Source organism: Carettochelys insculpta, chromosome 2 (assembly GCF_033958435.1).
Source record: "Carettochelys insculpta isolate YL-2023 chromosome 2, ASM3395843v1, whole genome shotgun sequence".
In the NCBI taxonomy this organism is placed as follows: domain Eukaryota; kingdom Metazoa; phylum Chordata; order Testudines; family Carettochelyidae; genus Carettochelys; species Carettochelys insculpta.
Window position 1 is genome coordinate 67,257,610 of NC_134138.1, and position 22,470 is coordinate 67,280,079.

Genomic DNA, 22,470 nt, shown 5'->3' on the forward strand with positions numbered 1-22,470 from the left:
AAACATACTTACTGAATGGCAGGTCCATTCCTACCCTCAAGACCTTGCAGCAGGGGCTTGAAAGTTCATTGCATCTTGTTACAAGGTGAAGAAACGACATCCATCTGCTCACTTTAATGAGCCTAGATAAACGTAAGCATTTTCTGAAGTCTCTCTTTCACTTTAGGAATGGAATGTCTCTTCTACCTCCATCTCCCCAACCCTGGGAGTCCTAACAGCAGCACCTAAACAGCCTACAGGGCTCCAAAACCCTCCTCTCCTGTGCCCTACACCCAAATGCATCCAAGATGCGGACACCTGGCACAAGCCAAAAACGCTCAGCTGCTTTTACCAAAGCATGTCCATCCTGAGAGCTCTGTCAGCAAGTTGTGTTCCTGCCCTGGAACCCTTCCAACAAAGGCTGGGAGCCCCATGAGAGGAACTGCCCCTTCCCCGAGCATTGCGCAAACCCAAGAATACCCACCTGTTAGCGCTCGCTCAGCCGGAGCAGCTCAGGCTCCCTGTATCACGATCACAAGACACGAGGGACTAAGCAGGAGCCTAAGGAAGAGTACGACGCGCTAGTCAGTATTAGGCCCCCCAAGACCTTGGATCAACGCCAAAAGACCGGACGCGGCGCGCTGCGGAGGGGGACAGTGGACCAGCAACCTCCCCCCGCAGCAGATCCGTGAGCTCGGGCAAGGCAGGCAGCCGCTGGACGCGCCCCGGACCGAAGCAGGAGGAACGCCGCGGCACTGCGGCTGGGGTAAGCGCATCTGCTGTGCTGGAGCCCGACGCACGTGTGAACCAGGGAGCCGGGCTCCGGCAGCGCCCCAGCCCGCCCGCCCGCGGGGGACGACCCTCGGGCGGGGAAGATGGGCAGGAGCGTTAGTGACGTATTCCACAGAGGGGGAGAAGAAGCAGAATCGGGCATAGCTCTCACCCCTCCCCGGGAGGAAACCCCCGCTGCCCTCCCCGCCCCAGGGCTGAACCCCGCCCCGTACAGCGGCCGCCCCCCCCGCCAGCGCGCTGGACCAATGCAACGGCTAGCGGGGAGAGACTGAACCCGCTCCCCAGCCCAGCCCAGCCCGCTCCTCCACGGACAGCCCGGCGCAGCAGCCCCGCCGCCAGGCCAGTGCTTCCCCACGCACCTGGCCCCCTGGAGGAGGCAGGGCAGCCCGCTGCCTGCGGCTTTCCTGCCTTACACGCCGCGACCCTGCCAATCAGGGCCCGCAGCCGCAGGGGGCGGGCCGCCTGTGCCCAGGGCGCGGCGCTCCCTGGTGGGCTGGCTCTATCGCCAAGCGCCGGGGCCGCTCTAGAGGCCCTTACCCACCACCCGGGGGAGCAGCCCGTCCCCCCGCCTGGGGTCCGGGCCTGTTCCATCCCTGCGCTCCCGCCCGCTCCGCCGCTGCCTTTCCCGTCTCGTGCCTGCGGTGGGAGAAAGGATCGCTCCACGCAGGCGTCTCCCGGCTGTTACCTTGCAGGGCCGCTGCTCCCTGCAGGTGCCAGCCCCGTCTTTGCGCGCCATGCGGCCAGGCGTCCTAGCCCCCGCGCAGGTGGCTTAGCGGCAGGGCGCTCTCGCAACTTTGTGGAGCAAGGGAGGAAGAGCCCTTGGGCGAGCCTCGTCTGCCTGGGAACCAAGAGTGCAGGCCACGGCTGCCTTCAAATGTGAGAGCAGGAAAGGGCCTGTAGCTTTAGAGAAAGCCATGGGGCAGAAGCGAGAGAGTCAGTTTAGTCTGCATGATAAGCCTCAAAATGCAGCTGGTAGGTACCTTAAAACGGGTGGAGAAAGCTTGCCTTTCAGTTCACCCCGCGGCAGGCTTTTGTGCCGCCCACATCCAGCAATACAAGCCCTGTGACTTACTATCTAGGACAGTAGGCAGGGTAATCGTTCATCCTATCACTTACTTTAAATGAAACAAATGACAAGCAGTTCTGTGGTACTTTAGACATGAAGAAATGTATTAGGTGATGAGCTTTCATGGGTAAAACCCACTTCCTCAGACCACAAAAAGACTGATTAAAAAAAACCCAAACCACGACCAAACGAACCAGAAACAGTCTTCTGTAACAGTAGAAATAAAGAACTAATATAGGAAGACCAGAGTTTTGTGTAAATTTGGCACCAGTTTAGGGCAAGGTGTTTCCTGTCCTGTTTCTTTACATTTTCCTTGCCACAGTGGTGTGACTGCAGATAACGTGGGTAGATGCTATTTCTACCTTCAAATTAAGGGATGCATTCCAACATCCTAATTAAAATTAGTTGCACCTTACTTCTCAAACAATCCCACAGAATGCCAGATACCATTCATCAAGTCCAACCACCGGTCCATGGCGCAGGTCCTGCCCTGTCCACTTACCTCCTCCCTGACCAGCGTAGCCAGAGGTTACCTAGGGGCATGTCACGGTGGACAGCAGCAGCAACAGGGGGTTGTCTCAGTCATGCCCTGCCCCTTCAGCATGTGACACAAACAGAAGCCTTCTCTACTCCACTGCACCCACCTGGCCTGACAAGATGACTTCTCTACTGGCAGCTGGGAGCGGAGGCTGCTTCCTGCTGACCCAGAGAAATGGAGCTCAGCATGCAGGGAGGCCAGGATGGAGCAGGCTGCCACATGCACTGAGTGGCAAGTGCAGGGTACGGGGAGTGAATGCAATCTCCTGCTGCTGCTGCCGCCGCTGCCACCACCACCACCCCTGACACCCTGCCCCAGACAATCCTCCAACTGTCCGATGGACAAGATGGAGGGGCAGCCATCCCAGGGCCCCCAAAATGCAGGGACCACCACCCTGCTTTGTCCTATGGACAGGACAACTCTGCCACTCATAAGGATATCAGAATATGGGCCAAAAGGCAAGTCTTCTTTGACATTGCTTTAGCAATGCCTTCTGATTTATTCTGAGAATGGATTAAAAAAAGATTTTAAAAAGTGTGGGTTTTTATTTTTAAATACTAAATTTCTCATTTAAAATAAGTTACAATTATATCTCATCAAAATCATGCTACTTGCAGTCTCATAAAAATGAACATCTCTAGTCTGTCCTGCCTAATGGCCAGCTCTTGCTTCTTCATAGTTCTGGCTTTCGATTTCTGTATCTCAGCAAACTAAAAAGTAACAAGTGCAAAGGAAGACACAAGCTGGATAGGAATGTTTTTGTTCTGTGCTTATTTGGTAGTGAACTTTGACCAAGCAGGGCAGAGGAGTTAGTTATAACTCAGCTTTTCCAAGGGAACCCTGTTCTATACTTGTTTTCTCAAAAAACAGAAGTGCCAGTGAGTTCAATAGGATTACTCCAAAATTAAGTGCACTCTCAACACAGTCTTAGCTTTTTTTGGTAATTAGATTTAAATCATGATTTTTTGGTGATTTAAACCACTGTGGTTTAAATCAATCCACACTGTTTATTCTGTTTGCTGAATCTAGACATGACCATGAATTTCATAAAGAGCAGGCTAAAGCAAGATAAAAATTACAATTTCTATAATGGGAATAAGAATTAGAAAGGAACTGAGCCATGCATGTAGTCAACATAATTATATGAGGGATTGTCTACTTGAGAAAGCTGTAGGGAAAATGTTACCAATTTAACTACATTAAATTAGTGACTTAACCTATAAACTGAATTTAGTTAAATGGGTACAATTGTATTATGAATTTGTCAAAGCTTAAGAGGCAAATACCCCTTCTAACAGTAACTATTAATGGGACTGATTTAGGTCTGGGTCCCTCATATTCCTTCAATGAGCTTTGTGGAACTCAAATGTGTGCGTCTCTCTCACCAAAAAAAACAAACAAAATCAAAAAAACTGTTTGGTCCAATAAAAGATTTTTCATCCACCTTTTGCCTCTAAAGGGACACTGATAGTTTCCTCACCAGTGTAAATACATAACCTTAGATTGGTCAACAAAATTACATGTTATCTTTATAATTTAAAAAGGGTGTATTCTGTTTACACTGTATCTGGGCTGGGTGAGAAAATTATCTAGTGCATTTCACTTTCTGTTTAATGTTGAATACACAAAAAGATACAATATCTGAGTTCCAGGAACACCTTAGGGTACAATTTAAATGCCAGTCAAAACTGCTTCCATCAGAACTTAGTCTCAGAAATATTTCTGTTAACACTAGTTTGGGTTTATTTTTTCAAATCTCAAATTTTTAACGACACCTAGATTTAATCTGACTAGATGTGTTTTTTAACTGGAGTCCCAGCTCTATCACTGAGTATATTGCAAATACATCAATTTGAGAGATACTGTTTTTAATCTGCCTGCTGACAGTACTTCACTAAACTGTCATGCATTGAAATAATCTAAAAAACAGAGTTTGGCATTGTTGGAAGATAATCCATTAATCTAAACATTGAAGTCAATTCATACACAACAGATGCAAATCAACTCATTAGATCACAGTTTTGCTTTTTCTGTCCTTGTTAGAAATAGCATAGCAAACAATTATGAAACAATTCTTTTCTTCTTTTTCTTCTTCTCAGTGTTTATTTTAAAATGAAAATTGCTGTGAATCACCACTGAATCCTTTAAAAAGTTTTCTTTTCGTTTATTCTGAACTGTGAAGATTTTATTCCATGTCATATGTTCATAAAGAATACCTACACACACACTCCTATTTTCATTCTAATTCTAAAGTCCCTTTGTCAGAAGGGGCTTCTGAATTTAAGTCAGTTAAATAAAGGCAATGTCTACACTTGGGATTAAAGTTGAATTTGTTAAAGTTGATTTTTTAATACTAGATTTTATAAAGTTGAGATTGAGTGTCCTGACCAGCTCAGAAAGTCGATTTAGTGTGTCCCCACAAGGTTGCCTGAATCTGACTGTGGTAGCAGTACGTTGTGGGCACCTATCCCACTGGTCCTGCAGCCTCATTGTATTTTGGGGTTTCATGCTGGTGTCTTATGGGAGGAAAAAAAAAGTCACCACAACTGGCTCTGGGTTTCTGATATCATCCCAGAATGCATTTCCCTCACCTCCCCTTTCTGGCTAGAAAAAAAATGACATTTTTGCATGGTTTTCATCTTGACTGCCAGATGCCATTATAGGTACTAATGTGGATCCCAATATACTTCAAGTTTGATGCAGTGTTTGTGCTCAGTTCCCATGCTGTGATGCAGTAGCTTCTGAACATAATGCCCATGAAGTATGAGCTCAATGTTTCCGGGGGCATTAATGGACATGAAGAACATGGAGAGAAGAATTGCATTGCTTCTGGCTGCAGTGGAATCACTGTACAGTGTGGAGTGCAGGTTCTGGAGCAGTGAAACTAGCACAGACTGGTAGGATCACATCGTTTTGCAGTCATGGGACAACCAGCAGTGGCTGTGAAACTTCAGCATGCATAAGACCACTTTCAGGGAACTTTGTGAAATGCTGTCCCCCACTCTGAAGTGCAGCAATACCAGAATGAGACCTGCTTTGACAGTAGAGACGTGTGACAATTCCTCTTTGAAACTTGCACAGTCAGATAGCTGCCAGTCAGTGGGAAATCAGTTTGGAGTAGGCAAATCTACAGTGAGGACTGTCGTCATACAGGTAACCCAGGCAATCAACTTGCATCTCCTGCAGAAGACGGACACTCTGGGGAAAGCGCAGGAGATAGGGAACCCCATGGCAGCAAATCCATTCTCTAACCTCAGTAGGGCCATATATGGAACACACATCCCAATCTTGGCATCAGACCACCAGGACTCAGAGAACATTAATTGCAAGGGGCATTTATTTATGATGTTGCGGGTGTTGGTGGATCACAATCTTGTTTCACTGGCAACACCATGGGGTGGTTGGGAAGGGTGCATGATGCATGAATCTTTAGGAATTCTTGTCTGTTTAGCAGCCTCCAGAGTGGTACTTTCTCCCAGACCAGAAAATTAACATTGAGGGCATGGAAATGCCCATAGTGATTTTGGGTAATCCTGCTTACCCCTTGTTCCCTTGTCTCATAAAGCCCTACATAGATGCCCTGGACTCCAGTAAGAAGCTTGTCAACTACAGTCTGAGAAAGTGCAGAATGGTGGTAGAATGTGTCTCTGGCCATTTAAAAGCCAGGTTAAGGTGCCTTTTGACCTGCTTAGACCTCAATGAAGTAAACACTACCCTGGTCATTGGGGCCAGTTGTGTTTTTCAGAACACTGGCAAGTCAAGAGGGGAAAGTTTCATGCCTGCATAGAGGGCTGAAGTGGAGATCCTGGCAAGAAATTATCAGCAACTGACTCTAAGGGAAAACAGAAAAGTCCAGAAAGAGGCACTGAAAATCAGGGATGCCTTGAAAACCAAGTTTGTGAATGAGCATGAAGGGTGGTAACTGGCATCTCCCCTTCTGAACCACACTGTTTCCTTTCCCTTTATGAAACCCCATCAGTCATGAGACAACAATCACCATCCACCCAACCCCAAAGCATGTTAACCAATAAACAAAACTTTTTCCAATAAATAATGAATTTATTTAGGGGGTACTAATGCAAGACAGGGGGTATAGGGAAAAAAAGGATAATAAGGTCATAGTTAATCAAAGGTTAGCCTTCTGGTGGGTGTTGATTTTGTGGGGCTATGAAGCAAGGCTCTCTGTGGCCTCCCCCCACTCATTCTGGGTCTCTGAGAGGAGGGTGCTGAGTGTGTGGAGGATGAGGTTTTGGTGGTGGTGGGGCAATTGACTGGACAGGGGATGAAGAGCCAGGAGCAGGGAAGTGGGCTAACTGGATTGAGAGAGGTCTCAAATGATGGTGCATGGAGTGGCTGGAGGATGCAATGTCCTGTCCAGGGAAGGAAAATGAATGGGGTAAGGGTGACATATTGGTAGTGCCTGGAGTGGCCTGGGGATGTTGTGCTTCTAAAAGGGGAAGGTAATGTGTATGGATGGAGAGGGGCATGTAACATTGCATTTATGGGGGAGGGTACATGGTATGCTGACCTTTTAATCAAGCACAGCTTTAAAACAGAGGTTGCTGACAGAGATATCACAATCAGCACATTAATTAAATCTGTCTGCTTGCCCATAAAGGACAATGCATTCATTCTTGAAAGTCCATCTTTTTTTTCCTCCAGTCACAGAGCTCTGGTTTTTTCCTTTGTGACTACATCAAAAGAAGTTTTCCAACAATTCATTCCGGGTCTTTTTCCTCCACATTTGATGCAACCTCTTATTTGCTGGACTGGGCCCTCGCTGTTCTTTTTCAGGGTTGGTTGCTGATAAAACATATTTAGAAATATTAATGTCATTAGCAGTAGCCACATTTTTATCTTTACTCGGAACAATGACCATACTGACAGAAAGTATGGCTGTCTATCTCTATGGAAGGACATATAGCAACTGCAAGGTCATGATGGCTAATCTTAAGACTGAAGAATGCATGATTCCAAGCAGAATAATTTCAGCTCTTCTATGGCAGAGGTTTCCCTCAACACTATGGTAAGCTATCCTTCGTTAATGGGGGACAAAAATGTCTTAAAGCAATGACCAAGGGGGTGAGGTGGGGAGGGGTGTCCCAGGGATGCTAGCCCGTGGGGGAGTGGATGGCTGCATCATGGCATTCTTAAAGCATTCTGACCCAGGAGGGAATGGGGTTGTCTGGAGGAGTTGCCGCTTAAAGCAGCACCTGGACTTTAAAGTGACTGCTCCAGCAGATGTATGAGTTTCGCTCTGCAGTGTGTAGGTCACAGGCAAAAACTCATTAGTGACTCACAAAACTTCTCATGTATTCTAGGTGGCCAAACAAGACATCAGCCTCCTCAGACTCACAAAAAGGGATTAGAGAAGATTGCTCATTCCATCCAGGTACCATGTTGGAAAATTTGCAAGAATGCTCTGTAGGGCCATGCTTCCAGATCAAATATTGGTGGCTTGGTACAGTAAGGTGTCTTACCATGGAAGCAGGAACACGTCAGGTATCCCCAAAAATCTTGTGAGGAGAATCCAAGAGTGCCTAAGGCTTTTTGTCCAAACAGAATCAGGGTTCCATCCCCAGAAATAACAACAAGTGGTCCTAAGAAAAATGGACACAGACCCTACACCCCACAACTGCAACATAAAAAAATGCATACTTACCAGAATCTCCAGGATCTGGGTTGGCCTCTGAAGCTGCCTCCTGCATTAAGGAGACAGGTTCCATGGGATCCAGCTCAATACATAGCTCTTGGCTTTCAGGATCTAATTCAGAACTGGAATGGACCCCGCTGTCATCCACCCCTTCCACATCAGGACGCACTTCATCATCCCCCCACGAAACACGAGCCGATGCAACTTCTGGGGGAAGAAGTTGCATATGTCCCCAACAGAGAGTGAAGCTCCTCACAGTATCGTCATTTCTGGGGAGATGCCCCTGGCCAGCCATTGGCTGTCTTGCATTTCTGGTAGTTCTGCCTCAGCTCCTTGATCTTCACGCAGCATTGCTGAGTGTCCCCGCTGTACCCTCTCAATCATGCCTCATGATATTTTTGCATGAATACCAACATTCCTTTTGCTGGATTTGAGCTGGATGAAAATAGCCTCTCTGCCCCACACTGAAACAAGGCCCAAGATCTCCTGATGGCTCCATGCTGGGGCCCTTCTGCGATCCTGTGAAGTCTTGGTTACAAGCTGTGGTAGGTGTGCTGCAGAGGTATGATCCACACATCTGCTTGCCACGCTGGCCAGAGAGGAAAGGCAATCTAATCAAATTTCCCTGGCTGATGACCACCCCCCACTCCCTGTCACCAGCTGAGCCAGAAGTAGGAGAGTAGCAGGTGTAGAGCGATGACCAGAAAGGACACTTCCAGAGGCACTGTGGGACAGTTTTGAAGGCTAATAAAATCAATTTCAGTACTGCCACCATCTCCACTTGTATAGTTTGACACTGCAAATTTGCCTTCATGAGTTACTCTGGGGGGAAGTCAGCAGTACAAAAGTCAGCATTACAGCCCCCCAAAATCAACTTATTGAGCGCTGGGATGTAAATGGATAGTTTATCCAACCGACCATACCCCCTTCAATTCAACTTAATCTGTTAGCGTAGACCAGGCCTAACTTGTCACATGCTTGAGATTGCCACATAATTCTGTCATTTTAGAGTTATGCAACATAATATAGTTTTAGTTTTGCTTTTCTACACAGCCAGTAGTTTGGGGAGTTTATTATTTACTTGCTTGCAAAAAAGAGAGTTGGGGACTGACCAATAATACAGAGCTCAGAAAAGGCTGGTACTACAGCACAATTGGGATCAGAAAGGACAGAAGAGATGATCCTGGGCTGTACAGGACGGGGAACTACTCGGTCCCTTAACTGCCAGAATGAGGAAGACTAATATCTTTTCTAACATGTATAATCAGAAATACATAGTTTGAGGACTGTCAAGCATGACCATGGTTGATGGCACTACACCAGGTACTGTGTAAGGGAATTTGCACATCTAGATTAACCCTGCAAAGCCACCAGTCTGCAGGGCAGCCCCATTGAGTCCAGGCACATTCACCTCTTTACACAAGTGGAGAATTTGAGAACTATGTGCTGGGAGGAGGCAATGTAGAGGAGTCTTATTTTGGGAGATATCATCGCCCTTCCCAACAGCTCTTCTGCCAGATACTACTGGTTCCTGAAGGCGTGGATGACCATTACTATTTTGCCCTATGCATTCCATGTGTGCACAGTTGTAGCTCATCTGCCTTCACTATTGCTGGAAAATGTGGTCCTCATTCACAGAGTCTGTTGTCTATCTGACTTGCCACTCTAAGCAGGGCCCCTTCGGGACCAAAGGCTCACATGGGCACTGAGGATCATACTCTGAATCAGAGAAGCTTACACCACAACTACTCACATAGGGCAGGGTGGATCTTAGTTTAAGTAGATCCTTTCTCATTATGCAGAAACTATGCTTGTGTGCTAGATAGTTTAGTGGCATTTTGCTCGGGGTAGGGGGCAGGCAGGAGGAGTGGAGGGTGCAGGCCCTGGGATGGAGTCTGGATGTTGGCTCTGTACACTAACAGGCCATGGGGTCCTAGGTGCAGGCTATGTGACAGAGTTGGGGGACAAGATGGGGGCTGAGGGGACAGGGTGCAGGCTCTGGAGGGAGTTGGGTACACTAGAAGGCAGAGGGTGGCACACTTATCTGGAGCACCCCTTCTGGCAGCAGCTCCAGGGAGGGGTGGGGATGGGATATCCAGGCACTGCTGCTACCATGCTGCCCCACCCTGCGTCCCCTGGCCCTGCCTGTTGTCCCCAGGCAACTTAAAATGCCCAGGGGGGGCCCCCCCAGCAAAAGAGCTTGAGCCACTTCCTGCTGCTTATTCCCCCAGGGCTGCTGGCATATGCATCCTCGGGAAGTCAGGGTGGGGATAGTGTTTCTATGCCCTGCACTGCTCCAGAAACGTGCTGCTATGCAAATGTACTACCTTGACTTTGGAATGAGATTTGCAATTCAATCTCAACTGAAAGATTCTCTCTCCTTGGTATTCAGTTTATAAACATGTTTTAAGCTCAGTTTGAAGACGATCTGAACAGAGCTGAACGCAGCTTGGTTTTCTCAGGTTGAAGGTATGGATGAAAGCACTGACTTTGGTTTTTAAAACTAAACACTTAAAGATGCTGTTCAGAAGGTTACAACCTGCTCCCAAGTTCTCAGCTGTATTGTGTCTTAACAAAACCACAGATCTGATGGGATAAATACACAACCTTTCATGTTGTTGTTTTAGGTTATGCAAGAAAGGCCCACCCAAAATGCCTATGAGACCCCACTGCAGAGGAAATGAGTATCTCCCCTTCCTTAGGGAAAAAACTGTGTATATTGTTGAAATGAACTAATGGATTTTATTGTGATTTCTTTGCATAGGTAATATACATACAAACAAACCTAGGGTGCATGGGCAGTACGAACTACTGGTGAGTAGATAAGGATTGGTGAAGGTAAGAGACATGGATCTATTTATCATTCCAGGTTTCTCCTTCCCTGTGCTGCTCTAGGGTCAGTGTGGTAGCAGCAGCAGGCTTAGCTTCTGGAGAGAAGGAATTGTTTTGTGGTGGCTAGCTAAAGCATGGCTCTACCACAGAAGGGAACTGTAGGATCCCAAATTTATCAATATCATATCAGATTTGCTCCACTACTAAAGCCCTACCCCCACTTACCCCCCAGGCTATCACATCCGCAAATTCAGCCTGGAATTTGAAAAGTCACACTGTGTTCTGTTATCAAACTGGGCTTTTGCTGGAAAAAACTGGCGCGTCCGCATGGAAAATGTGCTTTGTCACAGTCTGTTGACAAAACCTGGCACATCCGCCGGCAGCATTATAGCTCTTCCCATTCAAGTATAATGCCTCTCTTAACAGCATTCTGTCGACACAACAGCCGTATAGATGCTCGGGGGCCCTTCTGTTGATAGACAGGGGTTCCAGTTCACCATCCAGCCTTGTTTGCAGAGCTTCCAGTCACCCATTCTGTCAACAGAGGACCAGGTAGTCTGGCTGCTGCTTTCTGTTGACAGAGTGGATTGTTCTTTCAATTTGCTTTTATGTGCATATGCAATCTGTTGACAGAAGTTTTGCCAGGAAATCCCTTCTGAAAGTAACTCCTGTTGACAGAGGCTTCTCTTGTAGATGTGTCCAGAGAGGTCTGGTCTACACTGAGAATTTAGACTGACCTGGCTGTGTTACTCAGGGTTGTGAAAAATCCACACCTCTGAGTCATGTAACTAAGCCAACTAAACCTACCATGCAGAAGCTTCCAGTTCCAATGACTTGGCTACTGTGGCTTAGAGAGGTGGATTAGCTACAGAAAAACTCTTTCCATCACTGTAGGAAGCGTCATATCAATGGCACTACAGCAGCACAGCTAGAGCTGTGTCGCTATAGGCTATGTCCATACTAGGAGCACTAAGTGATTTGAACCAAGTCAGAGAGGAAACTTGCAATGGAGCCGGGAATGGAGCCCAGGTCACCCAACTCCTATGCCAGAACTATAACCACAAGCCCACATCAAGTGAAGATAAGCCTCTGCTTATTCACACCTATCAAAAAGTTGACAGTAACCAAAACCAAGTATTGTAGTTCCAAGCAAAGAACCAAGACTGACTTCCATTTAACCACCACCACAGTGCTAACCTCCTTCAGTAATGCCTCAGCACTTCTGGCTACCCTGCTCTCACTCTGACTTAAAAGAACAAGAACAGAAATGCAACAGAAGAAACACCGCAGTTGGTGTATGGCTAAGGGGCAGTATCACAGCAGGTGTGCCTTCATGGGCACCAATTTTCTTATACATCTACAGAATGAGCTATAACTGTGACTCCTCAGCTTGCATACATATGTAGTACTCACACTAGCACACATATACAACAGCAGTATAGCCTGGGTAGCACAGACAGCTGCAACAGCAAATCTGCCTGAAACCAGTGGATATGAACGTAGTCTAGCTAAGCTGTGCCTGCATTCCCACTATCCATGTTACTGTGGCTACCTGCTCTTGTTAATTGTGCCAGCATGAGTATGTATGGGCAAGCAGAGTAATCACTCCTCGAAGTTGTAGTATACATAGGCTTATAGACCCTATATGCATGGTGGCTGACAGTGATTATCTATTTACAGATTAAATATTTTATCAGCTGAGTACAACCTGTTTGAAAACATGTTTTAAGTTAAACTCACAGTAAGTCACATGTCATTAGGAATTGAAAGAGATTTCTCATTGTTTTGCTTTTCAGACTACCTGAAAGAGGCATTTTAGCAGAAAGTACTGGCAGAACTCTGCCCACTGCTCTTAAATATATCCTTTTGTGCTGGACATTTCCTTGGTCAGTCAACTGGCTCATGCCTTGTGGCAAGGATCGTTTTCCATCAGATAGTCATTGCCTTTTCTTATGATCGTTAGGGAGTCCAATTAAACTACCTGCAATCTTAAACATTCTTCTCACCTACACAGTCATGCACATGCACCGTCTCTCTTCCAAAACCAAAGATCAAATAAAATATACACAGTAGGAAGAGAAGAAACAGACTTCTATACTTTTATTGTTACCTCATCTTCCCAACTCACCTCCACCCAGTTTGTTTCGTCCACGTGCTTCATTCTGCCTTTCAAGTAGATTGAGAGCTCCTCGGGGCAGGGAAAATCTTCTGTTACTTTTGTGTAATGTACTTAGTACAATAAGGCTGTGATCCTGAATGGGTTCCTAGAGTCTACCCTACAGAAAAAACATGGACATTATGGGGCCACTTCAGTATTTTGGTCATTTCTTCGGAATGGGGTATTGCCTTAAAACATTCAATTGCTAAACATTCAGAAAGGTCCTCAGTGTGGTGGAAGAAATTTTGGAAGTTTACCATTTCATTATGAATTTTCTCCTGGTCTTCCCCCACAATTCCAGTTTATTGTACTCAACTCAAAACTACCAGCTGCCTGTCAGGAAGATGGTATTTGTAACAGCTTTAATTCAAAAAGGAAGCATGGCAAACACTGGTTTCCTAATCATGAGAAGCGAAAAAACAAAATCTCAGTTAACTGCATCCAGAATAAGTCAAACAAACAATTTCAGTTTCGGTTACCTTCCTTCAGGCTGAACTTACAAGAGGTTAGTTTGAGTCCTTTTATTGGAAAGCAGAACAGTGTTCTGTTTTGAACAGAAGCAATGTAAAGTACATCAAGTGTAGGTAAATGTAAGTTCACTTAAATCACAGAACAGCTTATTTTAATAAGGTGCTTTTGTAATTGTTGCCTTTTGATATACTCACAAGTATAGGAGAACCAAAAACCCAGAGTTCTGTATACTTTAGCTTTAGAAAAATCCGGCGGCTGTACCCAAACATTGTAACTCATGACTATTAGAGATTATATCAACATGTAGTAAGACATAGCACAACTGCTTCTGAAGATATATTGCAATAGGTGGTTTGTGGATGAATCTCCTACCAGGGCAAACCCAATACTACGAACAACAGTGGGAATGCAAGTGCGGACAGGCTGTCCAAGCTGGCACATCAAACCTAATACATCATTTTAAGGAATGATCTATTATTTGCCTAGTGCCAGGAAACAAACTCAGTGCCTCACAAAGATGTGGGCTCTGCCATGAAGAGTTTATCATCCAAAAGTTAGACCCCAAAAAAAACATCCCACAATAAACAATCTATGAAAAAGAAGAATGAAAGGAACCCATGGAAACATTTTATTTGGCCACACACACACCTAGAATGTGTAAAAGCCTTTTTTTTTTAAATTAAACATTATGTAGACTTGCAGGTTTTACCAATTTTATGTTACATTTAGAATGAAGATGGTAGTGGCAGACAAGAAGTAGGTGAGAGCACAGAGCTGGTGATGTGATAAAAAAAGTTGTATGTGGATCAGTAACCAGACCCAATCTCTGAAACATGCATCAGACATTGATTGTACTAGTTTACTTAGTGGTGTTTACCCAAATGGCTGCCATGACTTTGGCCTATTAGATAATGTATAGGTTTTTAAAGACTTCAGCTATCTTATGATGAGAAGCATGTATACAGCTGCATCTACACTAGCAAGTTCTTTCAAAATATTTTTCGGAAGAATGGGCTCTTTCAAAATATCCAGTGGAGTATCTACACATAAAAAACGTTTTTTAAATTAAATCAAGAGAACACGGCGTTCCTTTCAAAAGCACTTTTCCATTCCTCTTTCAGGAAGAGGGCCTCATTTGAAAGCTTCTTTCAAAAGATAATGTGTGCAGACACTCTGCAGGTCCTTTTTTAGAAAGAGCAGTCCTCATGGAGCCAGATTTTTCGATCCCTGGCCTGTTCTTTTGAAAGCATGGGGGTTATTTGGATGCTCTCTTTCGAAAGAGCAGATCACGCTTTTGGTTTCCTTTTTTGTGTGTGGACACACACTTTCAAAAGACGACCTTCCAGAAGATATCCTTTTGAAAGATCACTAAAGTGTAGATCAAGTATCAGAGGGGTAGCCGTGTTAGTCTGGATCTGTAGAGCAACGAAGGGTCCTGTGGCACCTTATAGACTAACAGAAAAGTTTAGAGCATGAGCTTTCGTGAGTTAACTCACTTCTTCAGATGCTGGTCATCTACATCTAAAGTGTAGATGTAGCTGTGGATGGACATGCTAGCAGCGTATCTCCCCATAAAATTGGAGCTGACCCAGTCTGCTCTTGGTTGTCCTTCCCATCCCACAAAAATCTTGCTACTAGGCCCAGAAGTGATCTGAACGATCAGTTTAAAGAGGTCTTTATAGGCTTCCACAACAAACCATCAAGACACACAACCATCATACAACAGCTACATTTGTTTTAAATATAGTTGTTTTACAACTGACTTTGTTTTTATCTGGAACTTTTAAAAGTCAAGAAAGATCTCACGCAGAGCTGTGTTATAGTAAAAAAAACAACCACCAACAAAAGAGAGGCACCTCACCCTGCAAACCTTATCCCTATTTTGACACACACCAAAAATCCAGGTAGGGTAGCTGCTAACTGCAGCTCCGTGTATGTAGTGTAGCTCTTGGGGGTCCTCTGCCTGGAGGCATCGGACTATATTACATAATATGAGCTGAAACATCAAAATGGTTAAAGCCAAAAAACAAAAAGTCCACTTGATTTTATCTGGCTTTTATAGTTTAGATCAAGCCTTTAGTTTATATTCAACCATTAGCTGCGTGTCTGAGCTTTCAATGTAATTTAGCATTCAAATATGTTCACAAAGAGGGAATTTTAGGTGATTTAGGGGATCTTAAGTTCATTCCTTTTTTTCTAGACTCAGATTTTGGTCAGAAAAAAGTTACTGTGGGGCTCTGACATTACCAGAGATGTAAAACAGATGTAATGTGTGAGTAAGGGAAATAAAACTTTCAGAAACACATCTAAGCTACTGCTCACCCCCTCCATGTAGCGCCTTAGACACCCTAAAGCACCACTGAATATAATAAGCTCATAAGAATTTTGTAGTTATAGAGTTAGCTGAGAAAGTGTTTACCCTGCTTCTGTGCTTAAATTTTGTGTCTAACAGCTTGACACAATTTCTGACAAAGGTTAGTATAATTTATATAATCTTTCAGGCTTGCTTGTTGTTACCTACCTATTGTGACAAGAGTAAACTTGGAAACTTTTGCTAGTGAATTGAGAATGACTTTCTCACCAGAGTTTGACTCCCTCTCTGGTGGGCCGTTCTCTGGAGCACTAGAGGCAAGTACAAGTACATCACTGTTCTCTCATTTAAATGTAGAATAATTCTAGGATTCATGGCAATGCCAGCCTAAACTTTGCTCTAAAGGACTCTTTGTTTTCAAATAAATCAATGCCTGGCTTTAGATAATTCTATAAAGAATCCTATTCATCCAGCACACAGCATACCAGTTAAAATGAGAACCACCACCACCCCCAACAACTTTTCTAAACATTTTAATCTACTTTAATTTTTCTTCTACATATATCTGGTATAAATACTTGTGAGATGTAGAATATCCTTATAGCTAGAATATAGTTAGCTTTCATCAAAAAGTTTTATGCACCCCATTTACAACGTGCTCTGTATGAGTCTATATGATTCCCATTTTCTTCACTGCTATTATAAGTATTACTCAGGCAACGCACGCCTTAAATCAGGGGTGGGCAAACTGCAGCCAGCATCTGGCCCATCAGACCATTTTTTATCTGGCCCCTGAGGTCCTGCCAGCAGGACCCCTAAGAGTCCTCGGCACTGCCCCTGTGAGCCCCCACTCCGAGTCCCTCCTTCTGCCCCATCTCAATAACATCCCTTATGAGACCCCCTTCCCTGCCCAGGCCACATGAGTTCTCCTGCCCTCCCTTCCAATTTCCATACGCTGAGGCAGCCCTCAGGCCAAATGTTTGTGCACCCCTGCCTTAAAAGGACACTACTCGGCCATGCATTGGGTACGAAACTCCCACCAGTTTTTAATGGGAACTCTTGAGCAGAGAAGAGCTGCAGGAGGACGTCATTTAGGGCCAAGTCTAGGTTCTGTAAAATTCAGTAGGTTGAGAATTGTTCTACATTAAATTTAAATGTTCAAACATCTCATTGGTGTCCTGAGAGCCCAAGTCACATAGTAGTATTGAATCAGTCTGATCAGTTTCACTTTGTGGTTCTAACATAATTAGCCACATGGGAGTGAAATGCAAAAGCCAAGCCTGTGAAAGTAAATTGGATTAACTATTTTAAAAGACTTATGGCAGGTAAGTGAGACTGCACTATTTAGTAGTTAGTGTTAACCAAGGGAGTCAGCAGACTCAAATTTGATTCAGACTGCCAGTATCTCACCAGGAGGCTTTGGGTAAGTCACTTAACCTTTCTATGCCTTATTTCTTAAAATGTCTACCATAAAATGGTAGTGTCTAGTAACAGTGAAATGTCTTAAAGAAAAATCCATCTTTAGAGTCAGAAACTCATGTTGTTTCCATTTGAACACCTAACATTTATCCCAACTACTTCCTTCTTTTGCTATCCCTTCCTAGCTTATATTTGTATTTTTATAATCACCAATTGGCAACTGAAGTGGCAAAAAAAAGTAGGCCCCTCCTAGGTTTGAATTACTCATCTTTAGACAGGCAACTGCCGTTGGGGTTTTTTTGTTTTGTTTTTTTGGGTCAGTTAGCTTTTTCTTCTGAATCACTCTCATTTTGTCCTGTAAAGTAGTTTTGATAGAGATCAAAACTTCCGTGATTTCATCTGACTATAAATTTTAAATCCCATCTGTAAACTAGTACAGAACTTATATCAATGTTCAATAATTAATATTGAGAGAAAAATAACTAAGACAAAATACACATCATAAAATGGAAGCTCCAGAGCCTGTTTTCTATAAATGTAACAGCACTCATTTTCTACAAATTCAGTACTTAATTTACTAAAGGGAATAAAATAATTAAGGGCTTGATTATGATCCCAGATCTCTGTGTGTGTAATACCAGCGAGCACAACAGACTAAATTTGAAGCACTAACAGCCACTGAGTACAACCACAGCTCTGTCTGGCTACCCCAAACTACTGCATGACATACATATCTGTACTAAAACATGCCTGTACTTGAACAGAATTAAAACAAGGCATGAAAGATCAACAGGCTAAAAGGCCTTATAAACCTAAATTCCTGTTATTCAAAGCACATTCACCTCTGAATCCAGAAGCACATTTCAGAGCATTATTATTACAAAGTCAGTGGGTATGAAGAGGGCTTATGAGGTTCCTTGGTTGTTTACAGCCAAGTTTTCAAAAGTGTTCACAAGTTTAGTTTGCCCAGGTGAGGCCAACAGCACCTAATGAAAATGAACAGATTCAGTAATTTATAGTATGTACATCCTAAAACTTTAAACAAACTAGCTCCTTAAAACATTAATTACTGGTGAGTAACCTGAAGCAGCTTTTGCCAGTGGTCTGTCAAACTGATTTACTCAAACATACATACAGCCTAGGATTATTACAGAACCTAAAGGAGTTCAGTAATATTTGGGCACCTAACCTTTTTAGGGTCCTTTGAAAACTTTATCTTCAGATAACAATGGTTAGGAAGTCAGAACGTTACTATTAATATTTCCTACCTTTAAATTGTTGTACAACAATCCCATACAATGACAGATGCTTTAGGGAAAAAAACTAAGGTATGGAAAAGACTTCCTTTGCTTACTTATGAGATTCTTAAAAAAAAAAAAAAAAAGAGAGAAAAAAAAATCAGTCCTCACATTCATCTAGTAAGCACTGCTACAGCCTACCAGCATTTTTCATGCTACCCTCTTATTCTCCAGAAGCTCAGCTTTCATTTTTAAGAGGTAAATCTCTAGCTGTTAAAGTCACTGAGAGAGCCTCAAAGACATGGACTAAGTGTAACAGATACAGTGATGTCTGCCTTTGTTTACACCATTTGAAATGGGTGAATGCCCCATTCATCACAGAGGAGGGCTAACTCAGCTGCACAACAAAAAGTGTTGACATTTATTCCACTGCTCATCAAAACATGTAAGAAATGAAAAGTGAGGATGTTATTACAAGGAGCTGCACAACTCTGAGCATCAGTTCCTTTTGGTTCCACAAGTGAATGGTCTGGGGAGAGTTGCCCCATTTTTTCCCCAGATCCTCTCCCCTAGAAATCAAAGGGCCATGCCCAAGGAGCCTACTGGAGTCCAATCTGGCATCTAAGACCCATAAAAGGGAAGCCAAGCGTGAAATGCTCAGCAGGGCCCATAAGTGTGTTTAGATCCTGTCAACTCCCTTTGCGTGTCTCATTAACATGGAGTATCTGAGTCCATGGGAGAGCAATTGCTTGTCAATTTGTCACATCTATACAAGACATGACAAAATCAACTGCTGCTGCATCAATTGTTGCCCTGTGGAGCTGGTCTGTAGTGTAGACTTGTCCTGAATCCCTTATCCCCCGTTAGGCCTGTGCTGCACCAAGAGAGTGCTGGTATTCTTCCAGCTTCACCCACAAAACAAGCCTCACTCACTACTCATAGCAGATATAGAAGCTATTCAAAATATGATCATGCACACTCTCTTAAGTCTTTGAAGAAAGCCTAACTCAGCCCCTTTCAATTGCCCGTTGCCCCCAAATGTCTGCTGTCGCCACTTTGCACCAATATTTTTTCAGGATCATGTATAAACTACAATTGAGGTTGTCTACAGTTGCAGTTCACTCTCCCAAAAGCTTCCCACTCAGACAAGCTAAACATGGGACAGATGGGACAAAGATCCAGTGAGGTCCATAAATAGTAGGGCAAGAACTAAAAGAGAGTAAGGTACACTGTCAGTGTCAGTTAGGAGGGAGGATGGAAGAAGGGAGTGGGAAAGGAAAGATGATTCTCCTTGAAATGTACTTACTATGATTACAAAAAAAATCACCTAAAACTACAGTAACTGAAAAATGATAAATGGGCAGAAAATTTCACTTTCGTGCTTGTTTACTTTGTGCATTTGACAGCACCTGGACTCAAGTTACGTAATCAGATCTTTTTATAAAGATGTTTTCGGTTTCGCTCTCGCTAACAGGCTACACAGGAGCAAGAGGAATTGAAACTTTCACACTGAATCCAGGTGAGAGCAACACTGCCTAGACTGATCTGACTACAAGACTGTGGCCAAAGTGCTGGCAAATGCAGAGTAAACAAGCAGAAAAATGGAGAATTTTACTGCTCATTAACTTCTTTCCACTAGTGCAATAATAAGTACATTTTGGAGACAGCAGGCTCCCTCTGCCCTCATCCCAAGCTTATAGGGCCCCTTCCTCCCACTGATTTTCTTGTCCTATTTAGAGACTATTAAGGGAATTAACAATTTGAGACAAAACCGATTTATTCATTCTGTTGAAAGAAAATAGATTTATTTATTCTGCTGGCGAGTTTTATTCGAGTTGGTAGTCTCCTTTTAAAATGGAGCTCTTTTTAAAGCATATTATATGAATCATTCTACCTTGCAATTCAATTTGCTATTCTGGGACACTGTGCCTGATAATAAACCTTTTGGAAAGATTCCATTCCAATCTATTACAGGAAAGTCCCCACATCACAGATAGCTTCCCAGATAAGAGTCAGCTATCATATTTTATTTAAGTCAGTGGCAGAACATACAACAGCTGTAAGAGTAGGCTCAGGCCCTGAAAGAACTGTTAGGACTTTTTTTAAAAAAGTGACTTATTAAAGAAAAACGCTTTATTTTGCCATATTAAATCTACAAAACTATTAGAAATTAACTTTTACTTTTCACTGCACAGTTTATATTCACTTTTTGCATTCAATTCATTTAGTTTTAACCAGCTTTCTCTCATGCAAAATGCTTCAGCCTTCAGACCCCAAAAACGGCAAGCGATTTTTGCAAAAGCTCCTGCGTACACTGCAAGAGAATTATAATAGAAGTTCAGGTAACAAAACCAAACCTACATTTCCTAAACCTGTGCCACAAACAAAATAACTGCTCCAGAAAGCCAGGACATTGAAAAGTAAGGACAGTAGCCTTGTGCTTATACTCGGGAGGAAAATTATCTTGCTCCGTACCTGAAGACAAGTTGATCTAAGCAGCCACTGCAACTCCTCTACTAATCCGAAGCCAGAAATGGGAAACTGAGCACGGGCACGACAGGCTGACAGCAGAGCAGCATACGTGCCACGCGCCTGTACATGGGGTTTCTCACGGGCTAATCCTCTAAGGGGCCATTGCAAGGGATATAAGAACCAAGCCAGCCCTTTCCTGCCCCCAGAGCTCCTAGCTCTGCTCTAGCCCTCTCGCGAGTGCCTCTGTGCACCCCAGCCGCTCGGGCTTCCTGCGGAAGAGCGAGGCAGGGTTTTAAAGCGACTTATTTCTAAGTATTACAACAAACAAACGACAGCGGAGCAAGAGCAAGGTCCCCCTGCTTGCCGCCCCCGAGGCAGCTTAGCGCCGAGCCGAGCAGAGCCGCACCAGCCCAGCCGGCGTCCCGCAGCTCCATGCCGCCAGCTCGCCACGCCCGGGCCGCCCCGAGCCCAGTCCCGGCTGCTCCGCGACCGCACCTACCCCCAGAGCGCCGGGCCAAGCGAGCCTCAGCCACTTTGCACCGCCGCTGCCTCTTCCCGCAGCCGCCGGCTGAATGCTTCCCCTGACGCGTCAGCTGGGCTCCTCCCGGGCCGCCCGCGGCCAGGCTACCCCGCCCGGGGCTCGTGCCGCCGCGCGCTCACATGCCCCACGGAGCGCTCAGCAACCCGCCCTGGCCCCGCCCACCGCTAAGCTCTGCTCGGCTCGGCGCGCAGACCTGGCCCCGACGCCCGCTCCCCCCGCGCCGCCGGGGGGGTGGGAGGGGTCATTCGAGGACTCGCTGAAAGGGGCGTTTCGTGTAACAGAGAGCGGGACGCCACGGCCTCTCGCGGGCCCGCAGGGAAGTGCAGGGCAGCGGCCGGCGGGAGAGCCAATGAAAGCTCCCGGCCGGCGGGAGAGCCAATGAAAGCGCCGGGCTGGCCGCTCCTCTGCCGCGCAGAGCTAAGCGCGCTCGAGAAGTCCCAAGGAGGTCAGTCCTGGGTCGTCTTCTTCGCAGCATACCGCCAGGCCCTACTGGACCTATTGGATGCCGGGGGAGTGGGCGGGCGTAGCCTGCCCACGGCTACAAGGCCCCTCTCACGATGAGGGGGGACCCATTAAAAACAGCCCGGTTCCAAGTAAATACGGGGGACAACGAAAGAAAAACCAGGAGCGGGAGTGAGGGTCAAAGGTTTAAAATGAGGGAGCCAGAGGGGGACACCGAGCAGAGGACCTCGGACAGCGCCCACCGTTCCTCAAAGGCGTCCAGGGAGTTGGTGGACGCCGCCCAGAGGAACTCTGCTCGGATTCGTGAGCGGAGGGAGGAACGGAAGTAGGCCCCACAGTCGCAGGTCACCCCCCCTGCCAGCCTCCTCTCCCTGGTTTTGTAAATGGCCATTTTGGCCGTGGCCAGGAGGAGGGTGACGAGGAGGTCCCGCGACTTTGTGGGGCCACGGATAGGGTGTGAGAGGATGAGAAGGTGTGGGGAGAAGTGCAGCCAGAACCTCAAGAGGAGGTTCTGGAGGAGCCGGAAGAGGGGCTGCAG

General features: G+C 45.3%; 1 protein-coding gene across 8 annotated transcripts in view; it reads right to left on the minus strand.

Moving 5' to 3' along the window:
• SGK3 (serum/glucocorticoid regulated kinase family member 3) overlaps positions 1 to 21,599 on the minus strand; it is a 78,921-nt gene extending 57,322 nt beyond the window's left edge. For 3 of the 8 annotated variants that reach the window (XR_012644411.1, XR_012644412.1, XM_074987113.1), the window contains exons 1-2: positions 464 to 735; positions 13 to 122 (exon numbers count right to left, since the gene is read on the minus strand). The gene's annotated coding sequence lies outside the window, so the exon portion shown is untranslated. Of the gene's footprint in view, positions 1 to 12; positions 123 to 463; positions 736 to 1,456; positions 1,514 to 12,988; positions 13,137 to 21,428 lie in introns of those variants that run through there. The other 5 variants (XM_074987114.1, XM_074987117.1, XM_074987118.1 and 2 more) reach the window with 5 other exon arrangements.
• Between the last annotated feature and the right edge of the window lie 871 nt (positions 21,600 to 22,470).